Source organism: Peromyscus eremicus, chromosome 5, assembly GCF_949786415.1.
Source record: "Peromyscus eremicus chromosome 5, PerEre_H2_v1, whole genome shotgun sequence".
Classification (NCBI taxonomy): domain Eukaryota; kingdom Metazoa; phylum Chordata; class Mammalia; order Rodentia; family Cricetidae; genus Peromyscus; species Peromyscus eremicus.
The window spans coordinates 123,861,453-123,870,144 of NC_081420.1; the positions used below are offsets into that span (position 1 = coordinate 123,861,453).

Sequence of the window (8,692 nt, forward strand, 5' to 3'; positions counted from 1 at the left end):
TATGATTGATTACCAGGCCTGCTAGAGCTTTATAGGAATACACAAATAAATAAAACCTAGAAATATAGCTCTACAGTATTGCACCTGTGTAAAATGTATAAAGCCCTGCATTTCATACCCAGCACCTCAAAATAAACAAGTAGGTTAATAAATAAACAAACAAACAAACAAAAAAGAAAACCAAAGCCAAGATTAGTTAGGTTGGCAGGGACAACAGTCACCCTAATGTGGAAAAAACTGTCTTGCCCCTGATGCCTAACATAAGACATGAGTTTTGTGAAATATGAACATTAACTCGTTAAAAAAAGCTCAAGGTGGGAGGGGCACACAGGCCGGTCTTCACTGGGCAAAGCACCCCATGAACAAAAGAGAAGTAATCCATGCCATCCATAGTGGAAAATTTTTTTACCAACTGATTTCAACAAGAAAACAAGCGAATACTTAGAAACATGAACAGTGTTTCTCATAACAGTAGCCAGGGGAGGGAGATAAAAGGGAAGTCTGCGGGTTTACCCCTTTGTCAAAGCAGAAGCAGGACCCCAAGGAAAGGGCCATCCTCCCTCATTCAGCTGGGAGACCAGAGACAACACTCAGGTGAGTTTACAGACAGCAGCCAAGGGCAGGTTGGAGGCAGTCAAAGGCTAGGCCAGAGAGAAGGTGGACAGGAGTCCAGGATCCAAGCCTTCTAGTAGACATCACCACGGGGGCGTCATGGGCTGAGGATTCTGCAGATAGGACATCACCACGGCAGAGATTGAGAGCCTGAGACAGAAAAGAGGTGTCAGTCCTAGAGAGCAGGCATGGGACCCCATCCCCTTACGCAGGATCCTCACATGAAGCTACTCATCATCTGCCTTGTGTCCTCCTGCCAGAGAGGGCATATGTGTCCCGAGGGCAGACTTTGTGGCATATGTGTGTCATGTTCTCACCCATCCAACTGTTGCTGGTTCTTGTAATCCCCCTACTCTATTTCCTCTTTATGATTTTCTTTCTCTCTCCTGCAGTGGTTTCCATGAAATTAGAAATGATCCTGAGATTGTGACAGTGGCAGGAGTTAAAGCTGTTATGCAGGTCATGGGAAAAACCCTGAAGGCTGGCAACAAAAGCTGTAGATGGAGTGACATATAGATAGGATAGAAGACAAGAGTTGCCCAGAACTAGTTAGAAGACAGCTTGATGAATTACAGAGTGATGAAGAAGAACTTAAGCTGAGAGGAAGCTGGCAGTCTGGCACCTTAAACCATTGCTTGTACTTCTGTGCTTTCTGAGAAACCGCAGTAGATGGCCTCTGGGGTGCTAACATCAGATGTTCTGATAATTATTAACCTGCAAAAGAATAAGCGGGTATGCTTTGGCTTTCTGCCTGGGAACTTCTATGTGCAATCAAGGGGCACGGGGTACACTTTGCTGCTTTCCAAAAAGAACTTTTGAAACTATTGTGAAAAAACCCAGTTACCTGTTGGATTTTTTCATGCCCTATTTCCTTGTATTATTACAATAAAAGACTGGGGTTGAGTCAGATCGGGAGGAGGTGGAGAAGACGCACATCTCCAGATCTGACAAGATTCGTCAGCTTGTACCAACTCCTGTGTCCGAGTCTTTTCTTGTGCCTGCCAGACATCCCTGCCCTTTGAGCCCCTCGAAACTGCTGAGGCTGGTCCCCAGCATCCTCCAAGCTCCGGGATTTGGCAAAGCTGATAAAGGAACAGTAGACGGCAACCCAAGCACACCACTTCAGCTGAAGAAAGGTGGGTGGGAAGATTGGATCAGTGAGAAGTATGCCAGGAAGCCCCCACAACCCAGATCCTCAGATATCAGGTTCCACCTGCAGCTTGGACCTTGGCCCAGGAAGTACCAACCCTTCAGTACCAAGCCTACTCCAAGCTTCTGATCCCGATGTGTGTGTATCTTGTATCTCTGACCCCACCACATTCCCAAACGCTAAGGACCCTGCCCTTTTTCCAAGAGTCCTCTATAAATTGCTTCAAAGTCAGGCCCCACCCTCAGACCCGCTCAGTTATGTGCTCATCAACTGCAATCCCAACTTCCCCTAAGTTGGAAACCTCACCATAGCTCTGCTCCCCACTGACCTCAGCCCTCTTCCCCACCTTCAGCACAGCCAGAGGACTCACCTCTTTCTGAACCCGCCCCCAGGCCTCATTCTCAGGAGGAGCGACAGAAGCCTAGGGAAATTCAACCCCGCCCACCTTAAGCATGAGGCTGCACATGCTGAAGATCATGCTGAGATCCACCTGCCTTTGCCTCCTGAGTGCTAAGATTAAAGGCCTGTGCCACCACCACCCTGCTGACCATGGCAAATCTTATAAAGGAAAATATTTAATTGCAGCTGGCTTACAGTTTCAGAGGTTTAGTCCATTATCATCATGGTGGGATGCAGGCAGGCATGGTTCTGGAGAAGGAGCTGAGAATTCTACATCTTGATCTGCAGGCTGCAGAAGCAACTGTGTACTAGGCCTAGCTTGAGCACATATGAGACCAGAAAGCTCACCTCCACAGTGACTCACTTTCTCCAACAAGGCCACACTTCCTAGTAGTGTCACTCCCTATACGACAAGCATTCAAACTCAGGAGTCTATGGCAGCCATACCTATTCCACCACCACAGGGAGGAAAGGATTTATTTCACCTTACAATTCCTGATAATAGTCCAAAACTGAGGGAAGTCAAAGCAGGAACTGAGGCAAGGACTGGAGGAGAAGCCATGAGGAATGTTGCTTAGAGGCAGGCTTTCCATGTCTGTTCAGCCTGCTTTATTATACATCTGAGAACCACCACTCACAGTGGACAGGCCCTCCTACATCAATTTTGTCTACAGGCTAATCAGATGGAGGCATTTTCTCAATTGAAGTTTCTCTTTATCAAGACTCACTAGTGACTAGAGCCAAGGAAGTGAAGAGGAACTTGAGATTTGACAGAATCAGGTGATTACTGCTCCATAGACCTTTACTGAGATTCTCTGAAGCTTTTATTCCAAGATAGCTCAAGGTTCAAAGCAGGGACAGAGAAGCACTGATAAACATACAGAGTAGTTCTCATTACTATCACCAGATGTGCTCACAAGTGCACAGCTGACCTGTGGAGTCCACGAGCCATTGAAAAGTGCAGTTTAAACTAAAATCAACATTTTTCTTAACAGTTATCCATGGTCCCAGAAATTGAAGAAGCCAAGGGTACCTATGAAGCCAGCTCCACCAACAGACAATCATTATTTTATTGCTCTCTTCATAATTGATCCAACTGATTTGAGACAAGAGGAGAGTTTCCTATAATATTAAAGAACACATACTAGGAAACTATTCACAACCCAAACAATGTTTTAGCATTAAATAATTAATTAGTGGCAGCTCAGAATTTGTTTGAGGTTCCTTCATTTTCATTTTCAATTCTCCTGACACAGTAGCCATGTTTGAAAGTAGGAATTCTTTCCATTAATGTTTTTTATTCTGGCATCTCTCTCTCCCTCTGTCTCTTTCTGTCTCTCTCTGTGTGTCTCTGTCTCTGTCTCTGTCTCTCTTTCCCCCTCCCTCCCTTCCCCCTTCCCTGCCTGTCACAGAGTCAGAGGAATAGCCTTAGTTTCAGAGTTTGAAAGAAACTTTGAGACAAACATGCTTGGGTCTGAAGTAGGGGGGTCAAATCCCATCTCAAAGCCAGCTTTTCAGTGAGCTGAAACATCACATGACAACATATGTTTTAATATTATCCATACCCAAAGCACTTTTGAACCAGACATCTAAGGAACTCAGAGAGCAGTGGCATCTGTGTCTTTACAACCTAAAAGTAGAAACAAAAGCAAGAGTATCCAGGCTTGGTAAGGCAGAAACAAAAGCAGACCACAGGCATAAGGCAAGGAGTCCCAAGAGCACAAAGACTCTCCTGTCTAGGAGGAAGCAGCTTGGAGACCCAGAGTCACTGCAGGCTCCATGTTATCTTCCCAGGTGCCTTCTGCTGTTTGAACTGAGTGTAGAGCCCGTTGACATTCTCCGCTAGCGTTGTCAAAGGACAGCATTTCCACTAACATCTCTCCGAGGCCAGATGGAGACATAGTCTCTTCATGCCACCAAGTCCTGAAATGAAAGGATTCATCAGCAGGTTCTAACAAGTCCTGGAACAGTCCTGGTGATCAGATGCTCTGTTTTAGCTATCCCTCTCAACAATCCCATCATACATGAAGATGTAGGTCTGTGAGAGGAGATGGCTTGTCTAAAATCCCTAAGTATCTTGTAGGGAATAGGATCATATTCTGCTATAAGGAAAATTATCATCAACTCTGGGTCTAGAGGGTTAGAAATATATTAATACTTCAAAGAGGCAGAGATAGGTATGCCTCAAGATCCTCTTACTTTTGAGCTAACAGAATCCGCAGGGGCAGTGCAGAAGCACCAACTGTAGGGATGCAGAGGAATGATTGGTTAGCAGAGAACTTTTCATCTTCTGAATCATCAATGGAGTCAGAAGACTGCGATCAAGGGAGCCAAAGGTGGAAGGCAGAGCTCCTTACATCGTCTCATTTCCTTCTGAAAGAGCTGTCTGTCCTGTGCTGTCTCCTGTGCCAATAGGGCACAAGTCATTTGCAATGGTGAAAAAACTACAAAGAGACCAGACATTTATGTGATCACCTCAACCTGCTGAGGAGCCTGTCTGAAAGAACATAAACATCTTCCCATTGCTTCCTGGGCAATACTCTCAGCCAGTAACAGTGTTTGTCTATATATACTGACAGCTCAGAGAAATCTCGTTTTTGCCTTTCTCCCAGGATGCTTTTGGCATTGTTTACAATCTGCACATGTGGCCTGCCCTTTGCCCTGGCATCCAGGAGTGGGTCCCTTGCATGATTTATAATTTTGTTTTTACTTCCTTGTTGCATTATGAAAAAAGTTCTTTAAAAAGTTCCTCTTTTATAGTTTCATCCCTTTATACAAAAAACTCAAACTCTTATACTATTACATCTACTATTTGCTAGTTGCTTTGCTATAAATTTTCCATTATAAAACTACTAAGAATTTGAGTAAATAATCAGATCTAAACCTATAAGAATAATACAATATACTTATGGGAGGCTACAGTTTCAAAACTTCAATTCAAATTATATGCAAATGAGTTAAAATTCTGGAGCTTGGGTATGTCATAAACAACGCCCATGAGTCAAAATAATTGCTTCTCATAAAACATCACTGGATGCTTATCTCATATTTGAAGTCATTGTGTGTATTAAAGAATTTAGAGCTGAGAGATTTGCTGAGTTCACAGAGACTGATCTAGCATGCAAGAAGTCTTGAGTCTCATTCCTATGGCTACACATACCCAGCAGGGGTGAGGTTGGGGCATACCTTTAACCAGTAGTTCAGAAGCTGAAGCAGGAGGACACAGAGATGTTGTTCTAAACCCTCCCCTCAGCCTTCCTGGAAACTTCAGCTCCAAACACAAAAGTAAAGTTTCGTGTTTGCTCTTCTGGTGTGTTTGCTTGTTTAGCTTTTGTTTTATTTGAGGTATTGTCTCTCTGCCTAGCTCCTGGAATTCACTCTGTGGACCAGGCTGGCCTCAAACTCACAGAGATCAGCCTGCCTCTGCCTCCCCAGGGTTGGGAACAATGATGTTGGCCCCTATGCCTGGAACTTAGAGTTTTCCGAGTGTGACCTTCAATTTCTTTTTAAATTTAGCTTTTTATTTTTTTATGTGTATGAGTTTTTGTCTGCATGTACTTCCATGCACTGTGTGCCTTCCTGGTACCTTCAACAGCAAAAAGAATGTGATGATGAACATTATGTTTAGAATAATTTACTATGCTAGACTTGTAAAAACAAAATTGCTTTTAGCTTCTATAAGCCATAAGGAAGTTGTGCCTACCTTGAATATACCCATCCTGCTAGCCTGAGATGGACAACTTCATGATGTAGTTGGGCTATTCTTAACAACTGCTGATTGTTACAAAATATTTCATTGCCACAGCTATTCTTATAAGGTTGATTCACAAGATTAAACAGTCTAGATGCTAAGTTCCATTTTTGTATTAAACGCTCACTTGCTTGGATGCTGGACGTCTGTTACAAAATCAAGCCTTCCCGCACCCAGACAGAATGAGATGATTTGGGTCCCCAAAATTACAGCTATGTGGGGTTTGCCTTTATAATCATGGACTAACAATAGCCAAAGCCTTACCTAGTGAACTTTCTCTGGTTCTGTCCTGGTCAGTCTTTTGTAATAAAAAGTCTCTAATTTACTAAAATCAAAACATGAATCAGACTAGAGAACCTCAGAATGACCCTCACCACAATAAGAAGAAGTTGGACTCCCTGGGACTGGAGTTACAGACCATTGTGAGTTGCCATGCAGGTGCTGAGAATTAAATCCAAGTCATCTAGAAGAACAGGATATACTCCTAACCACTGAGCCATCTCTACAGCCCTTGTCCTTAAATTTCATCACAAAAGGATGTAGGATTTGTCATATTTGTGTTCTGCATCCCCCGAACTGTATGGCACAGCTCACAAATCCAGTTTCTGAAAGTTGATAATATTGTCCTGGAAGGGAGGTAGTCAGAGTCCATCAGAAAATCCGTTAATCGTTACTATCTCCAATACACCATCCCTGTCTGTGACCAGAGAGATTCAGTTTAAGATTCCTGAGCTTTTGATCCCACGTCTCTCTAAAGCCCAAAGCCTGGTATTCACATATCCACATGTACCCACATGTGTTGGAGATAGTAACGATTAATGGGTTTTCTGATTAAAGGGTTGTCCGAGGATGCAAGCCTGACAACTTGAGTTCAGTCGCCAGAACCCAAATAAAGGTAAAAGAAAAAATCAGTTCCACAGAGTTACCTTCAACCTCCACACAGACCATGACACGAATACCTACACACACGTCATTTACAATAATAATAGATATGAAAATGTGACAGATCTAGTGGTCACACAAAGTTAGAACATTAGTAATCACCTCCAATTATTAAAACACATTCTATGATGAGAGTTAATGTGTCCCTTTTTATTTAATTTATTTATTCATTATTTAGCTGCTCATTTCAGAGAAGCTTCTTCTTGCAGTAGATGATAATTAACACAGAGACCCACAAATGGACTACTTGCAGAGAATGAGCAACTTGGAGCACTCAGCCCTAAATAGGATGTTTTTTATCAAAGCCCTCCCTGCAAGGCTCAGGTTCTATGTGGAAGAGGAATGAGAAAGTTATAAAAGCCTGAAGTAATGGATGACTGAAGGAAAAAGAATCTTCCAGACACCACAGGGCTGATGCACATATAAACTGACAGAGACCATGACAGCATGCACAAGACATGTACAGTTTCAAACCAGACAAAATCCCAGCACAGAGAAGGGGGAGTGGGCACAAATCCCAAACCTAACCAAAAAGCTCTCTGCAACTGATAGCTACTTAATCCCCCACCTCTCTCTCTCTCTCTCTCTCTCTCTCTCTCTCTCTCTCTCTCTCTCTCTCTCTCTCTCTCTCTCTCTCTCTCTCTCCACACACACACACACACACACACACACACACACACACACAATCCCTCCCTCCCTTTCTCCCTCTGTCCTCTACACCTGCAGTTCCAGACCCCAAGCCCTTCTGTTCCTTTCTACATGCTAACCAACTACAAGCTTTTGCACTACCCTGCCGAAAGCATGGAGCACACATACAGCCCATTGTATATTTCTCCAAACAGCTAGACACGGTCATCAGAGACTGGCCATCCTGCCTCCAGACCCTAGGTGTGGTCGTACTGCTTGTCCAGGAGACAAAATCTTGCTTCACAGCCCCCTACACATCCTCAGAACACACACACACTCAAGGACCTTATTAGCTACCTCGTTTTTCTAATACTCCCCCATCCAGGGCACAGCTTCTCTATGCTGGCTTGTTAGAACACAACCTCGTATTTGAGCCACGTGTACTCCTCAGCCACACAACTCTGCTTCCCAATAACCCTTTAGTTTTCTTGTTTTAGAAATATGTATTTGACATCCTCAAACATGGAAAGTTGAAGGGAGGAAAAGGTGACAGAAAAACTTTTGGGTTCTCTCTCTCTCTCCCCCCCCCGGCCCCCCCCCCCGTGTGTGTGTGTGTGTGTGTGTGTGTGTGTGTGTCTCACGTTCTATGTAAATCCCAGCAATTCCAGCATAACTAGTAAGTACCACTAACCTTATTCTCACCTAGAGTTTTCTATTTTTATTTTAATGATCCACAAAGTCCCTTATGTCCATGATATTAGTCACTTTCCCTTTCCATTTGATATACTTAGTAAATAGCAAGTAAATTATTATTTTTCTTCAATATTTCAGTAACCTACACTGTGTATTACTATAAAGGTGATGAGATTTCCTACTGATTAGCACTGCATTTAACTATCCCCATCCTAATCATTCTTCCTATCTTGACAGTAAATTTGAAGCCAAACCAGTTTGCCTGCATAAGTCAGGGTTCTCTAGAGCAACAGAACTTATAGGATGAATCTCTCCGTGTATATATATATATAGAGAGAGAGAGAAAGGGATTTTCTTAGAGTGGCTTACATGCTGTGGTTCAGCTAATTGAATAGTGCTACCTATGTATGGAAGGTCCAGGAACTCAGTGTTGTTCATCCATGAGGGTGGATGTCTCAGCTGGTCTTCAGTATTTGCCAGAATCCTGAGGAAGTAGGCAGAGAGAGCAAGTGTCCTTC

At 43.4% G+C, this 8,692-nt stretch overlaps 1 long non-coding RNA gene across 2 annotated transcripts; it reads right to left on the reverse strand.

Annotated features, from left to right (window-relative positions):
• Window positions 1-388: 388 nt before the first annotated feature.
• On the reverse strand, window positions 389-4,344 carry LOC131911935 (uncharacterized). Of its 2 annotated transcripts, none has more exons than XR_009379483.1 (2): window positions 930-4,344; window positions 389-762 (listed from the first exon to the last, which is right to left on the reverse strand). It is a non-coding gene; the product is annotated as an uncharacterized LOC131911935 (long non-coding RNA). The 2 variants fall into 2 exon arrangements; XR_009379482.1 differs by having other exon boundaries at window positions 834-938.
• Window positions 4,345-8,692: the final 4,348 nt, after the last annotated feature.